Below are 19,502 nucleotides of genomic sequence, written 5' to 3'. Positions count from 1 at the left end.
TATATGAAAATTTATTCCCATTGATTTACGGGCAAATTTTAATGCTTTTAAAAGGATTTTTCACTTCGTTAAATTGTTCTAAGACCTTTGTCTATGAAAAATAAATCCCTGGTTGTTGACCTCGGATTACCACATAAAATAACTTTTAGAGGGTAATTTGCTAAATAATATGCTAATGCATTTAGACTTCTAACCTTTTGGACTACATTTTGTGCATTCCATAAATTGTCTAGAAGTATTTGTTGTATTTCTTCTAAATGCCTGCTTACTTGTGCTCTGAATTGGAGATTTGTACCTGTGCTATAATTGTTGAGTTCTCATTCTCCGACTTTTTCCATCCTGTAAACTTTAATCAGAGGTTGGATTTCTACTTAATTGGTCCAATAAACTATTATCTTTTCCTTTTATATGTTCAAAAATAATTTTGTAATTATTATTTATAAGAGTATCTTTAAATGTTAACCATCTTCTTTGACTAATTCTCTTACTATTTTTATTATGATAGAATTTTAGTATTGCTTCACAATTTGTCCTAACTAATATTTCTTGTCTACTTATCAGGAATAATCTAAACCTATTAAGGCCATATACTATTGCTAAAATTTCATGATCTATATTGATGCTAAGAAAATTCTTTTCTTTAAAATTTTCACTACTGTATCTACAAATTTCTTCTTCATTTTTATTACAATATTTGTGAGGTTTACATTTTAATACTTCTCCTCATCTTGATTCACATCTATCAGTTTCTACAACTAAATAGTCAGTATCTAAAGGTAACCCTAATGGCGGTAATTTCTTAACTATTTCTTTGATTTTTTTCAATCTGTTTTTCATCTTGTATATTAAAATTCCTTTGTCTAAATGCTAGTAATTTACTATACAATGGTCCTATTAACTTATTAAGATATTTAATAAATGGTCTAACATAATTTAATAGTCTTAAGAACAACTGTAATTGCTTAGTGTCTAGTTTATTAGGAAATTCTAGAACATTTGTTGCTATATGTGGTTGTAACCTTATTCTTCCATTTCCTAATTCTACTCCAAAGAATTTTGTATTTTCTGTGAAGAATTGTGCTTTACTACCACTAATTACAATACCATGTTTTAGAAATTCTGATAGGACTAGTTTGAAATGACTAATATGCTCTTTTTTTTTTGTTTTAGAATGTACTAATATATCATCTATATATACACAAACAAATTTGTTAAATTTTATAAAAATATTATCCATTTTTATTTGAAATATAGATTGTGTATTTTTAAGTCCAAAGGGCATTACTAACCATTCAAAATGTCCTAAAGGATAGGTAAAGGCTATCCATGGAATATCATTCGGGTGCATTCTAATTTGCCAAAACCTAGATTTACAGAATTTACTAAATATGGTACTTCCTTGTATTCTATTGTTTAATTCAGTTTTATTAGGTATATCGTAACTATCATCTATAACATTATTATTTAGTCTCCTATTATCTATTACCATTCTACTTTTCCTCTTACTTGGTCACTATGTTTTTTAATAATAAATGCTAAACTTCTGTGAGAGCTCTATGCTTTTCTAACAAATCCTAATTTTGTTAAATCATTAATATGCATTTCAAATTCTCTTAGATTTTGAATTGGTAGTCTCTATTTTTTATGTTTTTATAATAAAGTTGGGATCTTTTAATTCCAATTTACTATAAATTATTATCTCTTTCCCAATGTCTTTGTGGATTATTTCCTATTATGTCATCTTTTGCTATGGTTCGAATTAAATGATTTATTTCATCATATCCTGTTTCTAAATAATTATATAATAATTAAATATCTATTACATTGACTCTATAGCTATATAATTATCTTCTAATAATTCAAATTCTTTTGTGATTTCTTCTGATATATCTACTGTTTGTTTACATTGTCCTGGAGTTTTACAGGGGCATGGTCCACCACGTTTCGATGCAAACTCTGACGATGAAGGAAGGAAGGGTTCATGTAAAATATAAATGCCAATTCTAAGGATAATAAGACCATATTGGTCAGAAGGAAGGAAATTTAATCCAATAATGAAGAATATTTTACTAAGGGTTATATTTCGAAGTAGGATTCTATTACTAGTAATATAATTAGTATAGCCACTAGCAGTATGGAATGCTATTTTATGCTTAGCTAACATGGCATCATACTTAAAGAGCTTACCATCTATTTGTCCTGCATAAATATATTCTGAAGAAAGAAGTGCTTTATGGAATTTAGTAGGTACTAATTTACTATCAAGAATTGCACTAGAACTACCAGTATCTACTAGAGCTTATACTTCTAATTGCCAATCTTGTATTGTGATTGTACATTTAATGATTATTGTTGTTAATGTATTTTGTCCTAATATTCTATCCTTGGTAGCAAAAATTCTATGTGTTTTATGTGGTGCAATTCTTTATTTATTAATTATTTATCTTTATCTAGACAATTTAATTTTTCTTCTATATCATCTAATTTGTTTTCTATTCGAATTACGTTTTTTTCTAAATGGAATTGTCATCATTTTTATTTTTTACTCGGAGTATTTTTTGTGTCATTATTGTAATGCCTTGTTTTTGTAGACAAAATTTACAGGCTACCAATGAACATAAACTACATTTATATCTCAAAGCTAAAACTAGATATTTACTACAAAATATGCACGGATGATCATTTGAACCACATTTGTGCTACCAATTATGTTCATAAATAGTTTCTACTAAGTTTTCTAAAATATTATCCATATTTTCTAAGTTCTTCATTTGATTGTAATAGTCTTCTTTAAATTTTCTGTTTGACTCTAATAATTCAATTGTTAATTCATTTTCACTGTCACTACTTAATTCTTGTTCAAAATTGCCTTCTATTGAGTCTATACTATATATTGATTTTGTATCATCCATGTATTCATCTACTTGTAATATATCATCATTTACATATTCTATTACTATTGCACGTTTACTATGCATCTTATGTCTTTTATTACATTCTCTTGCTAAATGGTCAGTACTACCGCGAGTATAAGGAGCTACTTTATTATTATAATTTCTCCTACGATTATATTTTCTGACATGTTTGTCTTTATTAAAGGTTTTCTAGTTAAGGATTTTTGTACATAATATTTTTTTGAGTTTATATTTATTTATTTTTTTTACCTTCTTTCCTTTCTTTTCTCCTTCGCATACCTTTGTGGGGTATATATCTATCAACAAAATGTTTTAAAATAGCAGTTGAAAATTGTCTTCCAAATTGATCATGTGAGAACTTGCAAAATTCTCCATATTTTCTTAAAATTCCTTTTTGTCGGGCCCCATTTTTAAATAAAATTAAAATATTATGGGTTTATAAAATCAATTTTGATTAATTTTAAGTGAAAATGAGTTTTGATTTTTTTAAAAAATAAATAAAGAAAATGGGCCTAAATGGGACTTAAAGTGCGACGATTTTGACCTAAAAATAATAGTTTAAAAAGGGTTTTTAATGAAAAAATAGGAGTCGCCACTTTATATTGAGTTAAGGTGTACCAAATCACCTAAAATGAATTTTTTTTTAAAGTAAGTAGAAAAAACCCTTTTTAAATGACTCCAAATCTATGAAAATCAAGAGAAAAGGGGTCGAGAATTACATTTGAAGAAAGGGAAGGCAAGGTTAAAATCCAAGGCACCCTTTCAACCTAAGCAAGGTTAGTTGCATTATTTAGTCAAAAATTTTCTTATTTTAACATAAGAATTTATCACATTTGGATGTCACTATATGGATGCAAAACCTAAATCTAGGAGGATATCGGGGTTGGAATATCTCTTCAAAGTTTAATTGGTGCAAATCACATTAATTGTGATGCCCAAGAGTGACTCTTTGAAGAGGTCAGGAATATGTAAAAATATGAGACTCGAAGAAAAGAAAAGAAGATAATAATTATACAAATATACATAACCTAAAGGAATGCATCATAATGGGTACGGGGAGCTAATATTCGTGACTTCAATTTTCCCTTTAATAGAGGGAATACGAGCGTGCTAAGGTTAGAAAACCATACTCTTCCATATCCCATATTCGAGGGGTATTTCCTATTTAATCAAGCAAATGATTTAATCTAGTTCTAATTTTCTTAGATGGAATGCAAGTCTAATGTCATGTTTTAACACATGGGGATAAGGAATATACATATAGGAGAAATATGAGATAAGGGATGCATATATAAGGGAAATGTCATGCAAAATGATAAAAACGCTAAAATGTAGAAAATATGCATGCAGATGTAGTGATTGTTACACAAACATGATCTAGCACGTGGATGGTTCCTAGGAGTCTAGCGTTGGACTAGTCCATGTCTATAAGTTCCCACTAGCGTTGGACTAGCGAGAAAATCGGAAAAAGGGTCACAACTAGCGTTGGACTAGTATGGTGACGTCATACATTGATTATAGTCAAATAAATCATATATAAAATATAATAAAAGAAAGTAAACACATAATATCACATAAAACACATAACACATAAGCATAATATCTAGATGCAAGATCCTAAAAAAGTGAATAACATGTAAACACACAAGCATGCAAAACACACAAAGCAAATAAAGCAAATAAAGACATAACTATTACATTTGGGGGCCCTAACTACAATCTAAAAGGGAAAAAAATGAAATGAAATGAAATAATAACCTAACTATTACAATTTGGCATTTAAATGCCTCTCAAATAACTAAAAATTAAATTAGAATAAATATACAAAATTAAAGCAAATGAAATGAATAAATAAATAGATGAAAAAATTAAAGAAAATAAAATGAATAAATAAATAGACGAAATAAAAAAATTTAAAAAAGCATGCAATTACGCACATAAAGTCACATAGAAGCACATAGAATCAAGTAAAATCAAAATAAAGGAGTAGAGTGTACCTCCCTCGAATTGGTGAACTAATCAAACGAAATTTCTCTTATGTACCCTTCAATTACAAAGAAAATGATTAAGGTACCACTTTAATTAACAAATAATAATAAGAGATGGAAATAAATATGAAATTGAATCAATTAAAGTATTTAAATGAAAGTAAACAACCCATATTCAAGAAATTAAAACAAGCAAGGACCCAATTGAAAGAAATTAAAAAGTTTGAGGGGTCAAATTATTATTATTATAAATATTAAAGGTCTAAATTAAAATTGTGACGCCCCGAAAGGATGAGTGTGAGAACCCGAAAATTTTTATATATTTTCGAGATATTATTTTGTTTCCTTGTCTATAATTTTATACCTTTCTTCAATATATTCATTTCTTATACATTTTTATAAGGGAATATAGTTTTCAAATCATTTCCTTGATACAAGTTAGTCCACATTAAGTTTGAAGTGTATTATAGACGTGGGACCCGCTAGTGCGGTAAATGCGATAAATTTTTGACAGCTTGTTGGAGTTTTGTATTAAGTGATATTATTTTACAAGGTACTAAGAGATTAGTATTAGAGAGACAAAGAGATAAGCTTTAAGCAAAAGGTGACAAGTGTCACCATTCAATTCATCCTTGGACTTTTGACCAAGATATTTTTATCTTTTTAAAGCTAATTTTGGCCTATTTATTTCTTCATTTTTAGCTCCTTTGGCCAGCCCTCTCAACAAGAAAAGAAAAGAAAGCTCTCAACTTGTTTCCTCCATTTCTTGCCTTGATCTCACAAACCAACCGTTAAAACTTTGATTTGCTCCATAAAAACCTTTCGCTTGGTAGGATTAAGGTGAGTGGCGAAGTGGTTTGAGCAGCAAAGGTGCTTAAGTTGCTTGTTGTCTTGAGGTTACGAGGTGAGTTGTTAAGAATCGTTTCCTTTAGCTTTGATAATGTTCAATTGGTGGCTTTATTGGTTTAATATGATGATATATGGTGTGATTATGGTTTGTTTATAGTTGGAAGTGAAGGTTTGATGAATTTTGATTTATTATTGTTATTTTTCTGTTTTGTATGAGGATCATGGTTTGATCATGGTATGATGACTGGTAATGGTGTAAAATGAAGCTTGTATATGTTAGTTGAAGTTGGTTGCGAAAAATTTCTAGTTTGATACAAAATTCCAGGTTTAGGGTTTACATTTGTCCTGTTCTGACCAGATTTATTCGAGCATATTAGAGGCTGAATCGGGCTTAGGTTAAAACATGCAAGTTGTAGCAAATGGTGTTAACTAGCTGCCTACAAAATTTCATCTCGATCCGAGTACTGTATCATGTGAAATGACTGAAATACCCCTGACTGTCCATGAACCCTGTTCCACGCCCAGATTTCTGTTTTTCGTGGAAATTTCCATTTTTGACCATGAAAATGCATGATTTGGCTTTGGAGGTCTTCATAAGAAATGTAGCTTTATGTTTTGGCTTTGAAATGCCATAAGATTCGTTTCAATCCGATAAGGTTAGATTCAGTTATGGATATTGTGCCGAAAGGTGTTAAACGGAACTTTTATACGTTAACTGCGATCGTTGCGGAAAATTTACGCTTGAGGGAATGAATTCCGGTTTCTAGGGTTTAATTGGGGGTTTTTCTAATGGTGGCTCTTAAGCTTCTAATTAGCTTTGATTGAGGGATATTGTGGCCTATTTGGATATATTTTATTGCTTATTAATCGTATGTGTGATTGGTGATATATTGTAGGTTGAAAATGAAGCATTTATGGGGAAATGCTGTCCGAACTTTGAGAATGTATGATTGCTTTGAGTTTACGATTTAGGGCTTGGATTCGGGCAAGGTAATGATATATGATGGATGGTTTCTAAGCCGTGGAGGTGAGTGACCCTCAACTATTTCCCAAGTACTTTTGAAATGTTTCTTGCATTATTTACTCGACTGCATATCATGCGTGCTTGCATGTGAGTTCATGACATGATTTGGCTTTAATGAGTTCTTGGGGAGTCTTGTGCTGAACACCAACGTCTCCACCCTGTTTATTGTTCATGACATGATCTGGAGTACCAACGTTGCTCCCCCTTATTGTTTAACGTTAAGTGATCTATTTGAGCGTTGGGTGTTTAAGTGCAATGATTTCACTAGCTCACTAGAGCAATAAACGTATATTTGATTACTAATTCATGACATCATTGAAATGAACTATTGAGAAACTGATTTGATGACTGCTTTTATTAGTTACTCACTGAGCTTCTAGCTCACCCAAAAACTATTTTATTCCCCTCCACAGGGCTCGTGGCGAAGGAAGGCTTGTAGTACTTATTCACGTGACTGGATGGCATAGATCTTGTACAGTTTGGATTTGGAATCATTTTATGTATAGTTGGGAATTGTTTCCGCTTCGCTTATAACATGTAAATTTGTGGAACATCTGATGTATATTTGAGACTTATATTGTAATTTATTTGAGAACTGTAGTGAATGACTGAGTCCCGGCGAGAGCTGGGCAGGCGGTCCGCCGAACCCTTTGGTTCGCCTTAAGGGAAGGTGGGGCCGTCACAAAAATAAAATAAAATTAAGGACTTAAGATGAAGCCTATCAAAGCCAATCATAAAATTCACAAAAATAAATCAAAACCTTCTCATCAAACCCCAAACAAAAAATATTATCCAAATCTAAGCCATTTTTACAAAAATCCAAATCAACAATTATAAATTTATCAAAAATTATTAAACCTTCAAATTTCATCCCAAAACTCATGAATAATCTATCCAAAAATCACATTAAAGTATACCAAGGAAAAATAATATTTTAAAGGGAAAAGATTGATTAATTTTTCCAGTTTTCTAGGCCATTGTAGCATTAGACAAAAATTAAGGGGTTAAAACTTTTCATGCATGCTTCGAAAAACTTTCTTCTTCTTCGCTGGTTCCTCTACAACTTCCCTTGCAAATTCGCAGCTTATCTAACACAGAAATTCACATGCCTACTCAATCAAAACTCACGGGTTTTATTAATCCACAACTAATAGACATTTCAACGCATTTTAGTTAACATAATCTGAACAAAAATTCTTGATTGTTAAAAGGAGAACTCATGCAACAACGAAAGAAAGAATGAAGCCAGTTTCTTGTAGCTAGAAGATAGAGTCTGTAAGGATCGAAGACAACCCAAAAGGGAGGGTGAATTAGGTTGATTATAAAGCTAATCAAGTTATGGACACTTTTTGGTTAAATATGACATTTACCCTCTTTCTAAGTGATCACACAATGAATGAACAAAATCACTTGAGAGAAGTAGAAAAAATAAGCAATTTCAAGATCACAGGATAACAATAAGTAAATAAGAAGGGAATAATTGCAAACCAATTGACTACCAAGCTCCTCTTGAACTTGTAGATCAATTCAAACAAGCTTCTTCAAGTTGATGAAATACAACTAATCTTGTGTCCAAAAGAAGGCTCACTTCCTCCTTGCCGCAATCTCTACTTGGTCAAGTTAGAAAATTTTACTATCTCTCAGGACAACCCTCACAGAGTTACACTATTGAAGTATTCACTCACAAATGAAAAGCTTACAATGAATTTCACACCATCAAGACTACAAATCTTCCTTGGAGAGTGTTTTCTCAATAAAACTACTCTATATCTTTTGTATTTTCAGTGTGCAAAGGTTATTTGAAGTTTCTGACAATGCTCTATTTATATGAGATCAAGAAAGTGCTTCATTAATGCTTCCAACGGATAGAAAGTAGCTGAAGAGTCAATTACCGTTGGGAGTGTCGAATGTCCGGTACTACTTTCCGATAGCAGACAAAGAGTTTGAAAGATTCTATCGGACGTCCGATACTTGCGTCCGATAGCAAACAGAGAGTTTGAAAAATTATCTCAATTCTATTGGACGTTCGGTATTGCCTTTATGAGCGTCCGACAGATTTCATCGAGTTTGAAGGATCCTATCGGACGTCTGGTACTTCCATTCGAAACCAGACAGTGAGCTAGAGGGAATATCTTAATTCTTTCGGACGTCCGGTGATGGAGTTCTTCATGCTTCCGAAGAGTTGTATTGTTTATTGAACGTTCGATGCCGTCGCGTCTGACAGTTTTCAACTTCCTTTATCTCTTTCAAATGCCCTTGATCTTTGAATCAGATTTCCTTCATAATTGAAAGTATTTCTTGAAGAGATATTAGTATCATCCAACTGTTTTGTAAACATCAAAAGCTAGGGACCAAGATCAACAGAATCATTAATAGCTAGCATATTTCAATCAAACCACGAAATCATCAAACGTTGAAATCCTCTAATCCCTTGACGAATTCGAATCACGAAACGAAGCTTTTCAATGCATCATAAATCAGAAAAATCTTGAGGAAACAGCTTATGAAAAGAAGAAACCCATCTAATGATTTTAAAATTTCATGAAAGATTCTAAATCAACTATAAAGGGAACTGTCATTACCGTTGAGTGATTGGGGATTGAATCAATGGGAACAAAACTCAAAACAAGCGCCTAAATCACTGGTGCCAAAGCAGGAGCTTCCTGCTTCAGATCTTCAAGAATGACGAGAGCAGAAGAATTGGCCGCTCCTATGAAGACGTTGCAGCGATTTTCTGAAGAAAATTTCAGCACAAAAGTTTCTCCTTGATCATCATAGACCCACCAGAAATCATTATTTCCTCTGAGATGCTCCACAGAGATCGAAAAAGGAACCAAAAATTCCCCCAATATTCAACCCTGGCTCAGTTTCTTGTTAAAATTTGCTGCACTTTTTTCTCTCTATTTTCTTCTCACTTTCGTTGTTTTTTCTTTCCTTTTCTTTGGGCAGCCGCCTCCTCTAGTTCTCTTCTTGCTCCTTCAGATTCTCTCCCCTCTTCGTCTCTTTTCTTTCTTTTCCTTGCTTTTTCCCTACTCTGTGATGACTAGAAAATTCGCTTCTATTTTCTTAAAATGCCTTCTTATTTTGATAAAATTACTTTATAATATATTTACTACTTATTTACTCTCTCAATAGTTGGAATAAAGAATAGAATGAAGAGTTTCCCCTTTACTTTCATCGTTAGAGTAAACTAGGGTTTTTACGTCTTTCGGTAGTGTGATTACTCGGTATGGAGTGTGTACTAAATTTGGTGGTTAAGAGTGAGTTTTTAGATGAGAAAAAGTGTATGATTAGTAGTAATAATAATAAGTTAGTGAATTATGAGTGAAAACCCTAGTACGTGCGAATTAAGAAAAAACGGTGTGAACCGAAGTGTACCGTTTGTTATCGAGTGAGTACACCATTTGACCACTATTTTATTACCTTAATCTTCTTACATTCTTTCAGCTAATTAACCCTAAAAATATCTCATAAATCAACCACAATATTTGACCAAAAGAAATGAGAGAAAATTCTAGAAAAAAAACAAGTGTCATAACACCTATGGAAGTTGGACTTTGACCAACTTGTTTTAACTTTCCTAAAACAACAATTTGACCCAATTTTCTTCATTTCTTTCCTTGCTTGGCCGAATTCTTGAGGAAGAGAGAAGAGAGGAAAGACTTCATCTTGCACCATCCTTTCTTGCTTCAATCTTGAACTCCAACCACAAATCTTGCAAACCACACCATATAAGTTGCTCTTTAGGGAAGATTAAAGTTTTGTGTGGCAAAGTTTTAGAAGGAAAGATTGTGGATTTCTTTTACAAGCATTTTGGTGAGGTATTATGGCTGTCTTTTCTATTTCTGTCCCTTAATCTTGTTTAAGTTTGGCTAGCAACTCATACTCTTGGCTAAGGATGGTTATTTAAGTAGTTTTGATGGATGTGGTGGATTTTTGAGTTAGGGTTTAAGTTGTTCAGTTGTATTTCTTGTTGTTTATATAGCATATGATATTTATAAGCTTGGATAGGGAGTTGGGATAGTGGTTCAAGACATGAATGAGAATTTTAAACCTTGAATTCATCAAATTTCAAGCTTTAAGATTTAAACTGTCCTGCTTCTGAACTGTTTAATTCGTCCATGTTAGAGGCCGAATCAAGCTTAGGCCCAAACATGAAAGTTGTAGCAAATGGTGTTATATAGCCGCATGTAAAATTTCAGCTCAATCAGAGCACTGTAGTATGTGATATAACAAAAATATCCTTGACTACCAAATGTATTGTTTTGCGGACAGTTTTGAGATTTCACATTTTTGGCTTCATTTTTCACTTTGATCCGTATCAAATCAGTCTTCGGTCAAAACATGAAAATTTTACCCCTATGTTTCATCTTTCCAACGCTTCTAAAAACGCCTAAATCAGAATTTTGTAGTTCGAGTTATTGTCATTCAAATCTAGTGCTGACAACCAGACTGACATTGAAATTCTGGTTCTGTAATCTGTAAATTCGACCTGGATCAAATGTGAATTGGGTTGACTTGTCTTCATGAAAGTTGTAACCCTTTGTCTTAGTTTCGAAACCTTATAAATTGTACCCGAATCTAACAAACGTAGCTCCAGTTGTGACCAAAATGCTATAAGATGTCAAATCTGCTGTTTAGCCATTTGTCTTCAAAACTGATTTCTGGTTGTATTATTAGGCTTGTGTTATAATTGGATGATTTTGGAGCCTAATTGAAGAGCTATGACGATAACATTGCTTGTGTATGACTTCGGGGCTGATCTGCAAAAAATAATGAAGCCATAAATGGCTGAAAAATAGGTAAATACAAAGGGCGTGCTATCCAAATTTTCATTTGAGAACTAGATGTGTGCACTTATAGTTTGGGCGAAGAGTTGGAGTTGAATTGTCTGGGTTATTCAAGTCCTATTTCATGGAGGTATGTAAGATAGAATTCGGCCGAAACTTGTACTCTTGGAAAAATGAAAGTAATGACTAATAGAAATATGTTTTCCTCGTCTCTTCGACTCAAATGGTGATTTCAAAGTTTAATTGTTTCAAAGTTTCAAAGTTTTTAAGAGCGAGCATGAGTTTTACTAATATTCTCCAAATGAGTTTCAATCACTTGATTCTTGTTAAATGAAACGTTTAAATTTTGAACCTTAGTGATTTCAAAGTTCTTAAACGATGTTTTATCGCAGATTTGGACTCCCAACAAGGAGTAATACCTGAAAGTAATCTGTAGAAGCACTACATCTTTGGTGAGTGTTTCCAAATACCTGATTGAACTTGGCACTTGTTTTCAATACTTGACCAATGTGATCAAATGATATGTGATTGGTATGGTCGGGCAAAGGTGTACTTTATCGCACTTGCTCTAATGTGATATATACTTGTTTATTGTTGCAATTGACTTGATAAACTTGTACTTGACTTGTAAGTGTGGAGCGGCAGCATGTACCACACTCAATCCGAGTGGGAGGTGCCCCTCATTCCCGTCTCCGTAATTTAATCTTGATTCGGTCAATTGGAGATGTTATCTCATCGACTTCTTGGGGACCCCAAACCCTACTGGCTAGTTAATCGAGTCGAGCCGGCAAGGGTTTGGTCGATTAGATAACGAACCATGGGTATCTAATGTTGTCGAGTAGAGTGTAATCTCCTCGACTAATTGGTATGCTCGAGTAATACCATCAGTGTTTATTGAGGCTTTTAGGTCCAATAGGGGGTTTGGATGGTGGACGGAGATTGTAACTAAGTGGTGCTCTACTAGACTGGTTACTTTACTTGAAAGTTGACGGAGTGTCAACTACTACTTGATCAAGCTCTGGTGAAGCAATGGGAACTTGGCTCCTGAGAGCCATCCGTATCCTTATACTTTGAAATGATTATTGCTTATTGGATTATTGTTTCTTTTGAAAAAACACTTTACACTCTTTCATTTTGAGATTTTGCTACTTGAAGTGTTATTGCTCATTTTCGTGACTTGTTATACTCGCTATTTTCCTATTCCAATACTTTCACTTTGAAATAATGATCAACTTGCTATTTGGAACCTCACTAGGCCTTTAGCTCATTCCAACCCATTTGTTTTCCTTACAGGAGGTACGAGCGAGGTGTGAGACTTGTACAGACTAGCATAGTCTAGTTTTTTTTTTAATTTTGTAATTATACTCGCACTAGCCGGTCGATTAGGGTTGAATGTATGTAGAACTCCAATCTTTTGATGTATTTGGGTTGTATGGATGTTTGAGACGGAAATGAATGTAATTGTCCTTTTCAAACTAGGTAACTGTTATTTCTTTTATTCTTGAGGTTGTACCCTATTTGAGTTGAAGTGAGTGAGTGAGTCCTGGCGAAAATTGGGCAGGCGGTCCGCTAAACCTTGGGGTACGCCTTAGGGGGAGGTGGGGTCATCACATACTCATCCGCCACCATTTTTTTCTTCCCTGGTTTGCTTTCTTTCCTCCTTGCTTTTCACTCTCCCCCTGGCCTGAAGCTTTCTTTCTTTTCCTCCCCTCACTTTTTGCCCAAGCTGTAACAGCCCCACTTTCCCCTAAGGCGAACCGAAGGGGCTAGCGGACTGTCTGCCCAGCTCTCGCCAGGACTACGGATCAGTTCACGTCGATCTACTACGTTCCGGAACATACCCACGCGTGTAAACAAGTCAAAATCACAAAAAGAAATTAAAAAAAATGAAAAAAAATGAAGCCGATGATGAACAGTACCGGCCACGTCAGAATCCAGATACTAGGCCGAGAGTAGCCAAAATTTTTCGTTTGCCGTTTGAAATACGAGTTGATCCGAAATTCAACCAAACATATGTACATTGAAATACAACGTTTACAAGCCAAACGGCATACCAAAATGTCCAACTAGTCCATACATGTGCAAATAGCCAATTACAAACCAATATTGGGGGGAAACGAAACACTTAGGGTTTTCACTCTCAAGGAGCTATTCAAAAATACATTTACAAGCTCAACTTGGCAACCAACTAGCACAACATTTCCCAAAATAGTCATTTTCCTGTAAGGAAAACAAATGGAACGGAGTGAGCTAAAGCTCAGTGAGTTACTACCACATAGGCATCTAAAATCACATAAGTGTAACCGTTCAGTTCAAGTATGCAAATAAGAAGTAAATCAAATCAGTGAAAGGATACGGACGGCTCTCAAGAGTCCATTTCCACGCTTGCAATCTTGATCCAACCTCATTGACCCTCCGTCAATGTTTAAGAATACACGACCGTAGACCTCACTTCACTTCCATTCCTTCCACCCAACATACCCCAACCGGGCCCGCACTCCAATTCAGTAGCTTTTGGTAATACTCGAGTATACCGGAACCAAGAGTCTCATTACTACAAGGTTCCCCAGTACAGTCCCCGTGGCAAGTCAATTTTCACGACCAAGCCCTCGCCGGCTCGATTCAGTTGACCACCAACGAGGTTGAGCTCAGCAATACAGTAAGGTCGTTGGACATTTGTCCAAACAACACCAAATCAGTTTCCATGAAATGGAATGCAATAACTCATATATCAAGTTCAGTAAGACAGTGAAACAGTAGACATTCAGTGATACTATCCAAAGGGGTGAGGGCGATCAAGTACACCCTCACCTTAATCAATTACAATATCCAAATAAGCCTTCAAGGCAACACAACCACATATAGCAAAGCCACATTAGAACATTTCAGTGAGTAGTATACTCACCAATCACGTAAGTGATACTTCATGCACCGCCGTTAAACGAACGTCGTGCACCAACGTTACCTCCTAGAACAAGTAAACAATTACAATGAGACTCGATAACGAGTCATGAATCAATGCCAATCACAACCCAATAGGGTTTCATATACATAAACAAGCACCATAGGCAATCCAGAAATTAAGAAATGGCTTAGCTTAGGCCTTAACAAAAAAACAGTTTTCGTCATACTTTTGCGGTAATGACACAAAATACGCTATGCTTATCGGATGAGGGTATAAGACCCACCATCTCGAAGCTAAAAGACAGGGCTACAACAATGTAGAAGGCCACTCAGTCCAAATCCTAGCAAAACTAGGTCAAAAAAAATAGATTACCAAACCAGAACCGAAATTGCAGGTTCCCAAATCGCACTATGCTGTAATGAACACAACTCAGTCTATACAGGTCCAAATGCCGAAATTCCAAAGGAATATGTTAGCTAAGACATCCAGATACATTTCATCAGAAGACACCAACTTCAAAATCCAAACCAATTCCAGTCAAAACAAACGATTACAAGCGCAGTTTTCACATTCTGAGCAACCCAGACCAGCAACAGTAAAATCGACATAACTCACTCTACACAAATCTAAATGACCTGAAATTTTGTAGGCACTTCAAACTCATCAATACCTACAACTTTCATGTTTTGAACAAAGTCCAATTCGGCCTCTAACCCTATGATCTAAAACCGGATAGAATTAGGGGTTTATGAACCCTAACTTTTCACAATTCAATCAAAACTCAAAATTGATTGCAATTACCCATAATTTGCACCTACTAGAGTCTATATAGACCATTACCAATCATCATAAACAACCACACCATCATAATCCAATTAAACCAGAAAAATCATCAATAAAATAAAAACTTCGCCAAATCACTTCAAACCAAGATAAAAACCAGAAATTTCAGTACTTTAATCACTAATAAGCATAACTTAAGCTTCATAAGGTATAGGAGGGTAGTCAATCACCACTTACCGAGTAAACAAGGGAAAGGAAGATGTTGGACACCTTAGCTCTTCAAACAAACTTCACTAGGCCACTTACTAACACCAACTAGGAGGATTTTATGGAGTAAACCAAGTGTAAATGGTTGAGTTGTTGGATTGAAGCAAGAAGAAATCAAGAAGTTGAAAAGGTTTCTTCCTTTCTTAAGCTTGAGAGGGCCGGCTATGGTGAAGAAAGAATGAGGGAATTTTAGTGAATTTTGAAGATATTTAACACTTAGTCAAAAATAGTCAAAAGTATGAATAGTTGTCTTAAGTCCTAACCAATAACATGGGGACATGTGGCACTACAATAAATGCATTCGTATCCTTTCTTTTCTCTCTCACATCAATCATATCTCACACTCTACTTATCTCTTAACACCCGATAAATTTTACACAGTATCCGGAATTTAACCTTATTGGCTGCATTTTTCTGAACTTTTCGCACTAGTGGGTCCCACGTCCATTATTTATCCTTAATTTTTCAAAAACTCACCAATACTAGAAAAATCATCTAAAACTATAATTACTCATAAAAATTCCTCAGGAAAAAAATTCCTAAGCCAGGAAATGCAGAAAACATGCTATTAAAGGAAATAAAACCCTCGGAAAAGATTAGGGTTTTTTTTTTACGGGTTCTCACACTCTCTCCCCCTTAAAAGAATTTCGTCCTCGAAATTCCTTATCATTGATTACTCCGGGATTAAATTCAGCACTATACTTAGCTAACAGATCGGTACCCCTTCACTGGCCAGGTTCAGTAAATTATTACCTTCCACGTCCTCTAAGGGGTCAAAGACTTGATGTTGTTCCAAGGAGTACACCCAAGAAAACACTTTCGATCCATCCTTGTCTCCCTTCGGCTGGGCAGGGTTGGTCGTGGTTGGTGGCAGAGTCCCTTGCCGCTCGCGCAGGCGAGTTGGACAGTTAGCAATTTGATGTTCGGCACTCCTACAGAGCAAGCATTTTCCTCCTTTTCTCCAGCAATTGTCCTCCGAGTGGTTTAATTTTTCGCAATACCCGCAGGGTCCGCGTGCTACAGAAACCGAGCCTCCTCTCGATGGGCTCTCTTGTGACACTCCCTTCATCCTTACTCCTCCCGTTCCTCGTCCAAACTTGGGAGGGGTATTTTCATCCTCTTGCCCCGAACTACTTCCAGAAAATCCTCTCTTTTTCGCCTGAAAGTTTTTCACCTGGAGCCTAGCATTCTCTACTCGTTGTGCCTTCTCCACTGCTTCGCTGAGGCCGTTAATTTGGGCTGCCGCGAGGTCCTTCTGGATTTCTACGTTCAGGCCCTGGACAAATCGCCGTATTCTTCGTTGCTCGGTCATGATGAGTTCGGGCGCGAATTTAGATAGGCGGGTGAATTGGCTCTCATATTCCGCCACAGTTTGAGCTCCTTGGCGGAGTCGAATGAACTCGTCTTCCTTCCTCTCCTGAACTAGAGGAGGGAAAAACTTCGCATTGAACTCTCTGATGAAATTCACCCAAGTCCTGGGTGTCTGCTCTCTTTCCCATTTTTGCCTAATTACGTTCCACAAGGAACGGGCTGCCCCCTCAAGCTGAAACACGGCAAAAGTTACTTGCCGTTCGTCAGGGTAGTGTAGGGCTGCAAATATGTCCACCATCTTTTCAAGCCATCTTTCGGCAACGTCTGGGTCGGGTCCCCCAACAAACTTTGGCGGAGCGAACTTTTGGAATCGTTCGAGAGCTCTGTCTTCGCTCTCGATATGGTTACCAGGGTTTCCGGGGTTAAGGTTTGGGTTTTGGCCCTGCTGTTGCACTGCTTGTGCTAGTAAGTCTGTCATTTGCTGCATAGCAGCAGCTATTTGTACATTAGGGTTTACTTGCGGTTCCAGATTGGGTCCAGTAGAGGTTTCCCCCGTACCCCTAACCGGTGTGGGTTGCCTACCCCTGCGTCCACGGCCTCGACCAATTCGGGTGCCTTCCATCAATCTAAGTCAATCTAGGTCATCAAATAAATACACTGTTAAAAGGGCACCTAACCCTTCCTTCCGTAGCACCAGACATGAACAATGAAACAGGAATAAGTAACTCAAACAATTACCGCGAAGAGCATTTAAACACATAACACGTATACATAGATCACATAACCAGGTTAAACAATTATACGGAACAGTCAGTCAAGTACATACGAAGTCATTCCATGAAACAAAAGGCTCTTCCAAAAGTACTATAGACACCTAGGTCACAAGTACAAAAGAACTCACGAAAAGCTTTTCCCCCTTTCTAGGGTTTCGTCCAAATATTTATATCTTAATCAAGGTCGATCACGCTTAACCACACCCGAACAAACCACACGAAGTTCCATAGAATCGCCTTTCTAGTTCACTAAATCCTTTCTAACCTAGGCCCTCATATCTTTCGTATCCGGGCGCAAGAATCTCGTCTAAAATAATTCACATCTCGAGCCGGCCGGTTCCAAGAGTAAACCATCCTTATTAAAGATTCCTACCCGACATACATACCTAGCTTCCCCGAGTCCCATGATAATGATTCGCACACTTATCACATGCCCGGTTCATAACTTACACTCAAACGAGCACTTAGGCATATTCATGAAATTAGGACCACAACACCACTTGGCCCAGTCTCACTCCGCGCAGAGACCACGCGAAGTGGCTCTGATACCACTTGTAACAGCCCCACTTTCCCCTAAGGCGAACCGAAGGGGCTAGCGGACTGTCTGCCCAGCTCTCGCCAGGACTACGGATCAGTTCACGTCGATCTACTACGTTCCGGAACATACCCACGCGTGTAAACAAGTCAAAATCACAAAAAGAAATTTAAAAAAATGAAAAAAAATGAAGCCGATGATGAACAGTACCGGCCACGTCAGAATCCAGATACTAGGCCGAGAGTAGCCAAAATTTTTCGTTTGCCGTTTGAAATACGAGTTGATCCGAAATTCAACCAAACATATGTACATTGAAATACAACGTTTACAAGCCAAACGGCATACCAAAATGTCCAACTAGTCCATACATGTGCAAATAGCCAATTACAAACCAATATTGGGGGGAAACGAAACACTTAGGGTTTTCACTCTCAAGGAGCTATTCAAAAATACATTTACAAGCTCAACTTGGCAACCAACTAGCACAACATTTCCCAAAATAGTCATTTTCCTGTAAGGAAAACAAATGGAACGGAGTGAGCTAAAGCTCAGTGAGTTACTACCACATAGGCATCTAAAATCACATAAGTGTAACCGTTCAGTTCAAGTATGCAAATAAGAAGTAAATCAAATCAGTGAAAGGATACGGACAGCTCTCAAGAGCCCATTTCCACGCTTGCAATCTTGATCCAACTTCATTGACCCTCCGTCAATGTTTAAGAATACACGACCGTAGACCTCACTTCACTTCCATTCCTTCCACCCAACATACCCCAACCGGGCCCGCACTCCAATTCAGTAGCTTTTGGTAATACTCGAGTATACCGGAACCAAGAGTCTCATTACTACAAGGTTCCCCAGTACAGTCCCCGTGGCAAGTCAATTTTCACGACCAAGCCCTCGCCGGCTCGATTCAGTTGACCACCAACGAGGTTGAGCTCAGCAATACAGTAAGGTCGTTGGACATTTGTCCAAACAACACCAAATCAGTTTCCATGAAATGGAATGCAATAACTCATATATCAAGTTCAGTAAGACAGTGAAACAGTAGACATTCAGTGATACTATCCAAAGGGGTGAGGGCGGTCAAGTACACCATCACCTTAATCAATTACAATATCCAACTAAGCCTTCAAGGCAACACAACCACATATAGCAAAGCCACATTAGAACATTTCAGTGAGTAGTATACTCACCAATCACGTAAGTGATACTTCATGCACCGCCGTTAAACGAACGTTGTGCACCAACGTTACCTCCTAGAACAAGTAAACAATTACAATGAGACTCGATAACGAGTCATGAATCAATGCCAATCACAACCCAATAGGGTTTCATATACATAAACAAGCACCATAGGCA

This window comes from Coffea arabica, chromosome 11c, assembly GCF_036785885.1.
Source record: "Coffea arabica cultivar ET-39 chromosome 11c, Coffea Arabica ET-39 HiFi, whole genome shotgun sequence".
In the NCBI taxonomy this organism is placed as follows: Eukaryota; Viridiplantae; Streptophyta; class Magnoliopsida; order Gentianales; family Rubiaceae; genus Coffea; species Coffea arabica.
This window is presented reverse-complemented; position numbering follows the sequence as displayed.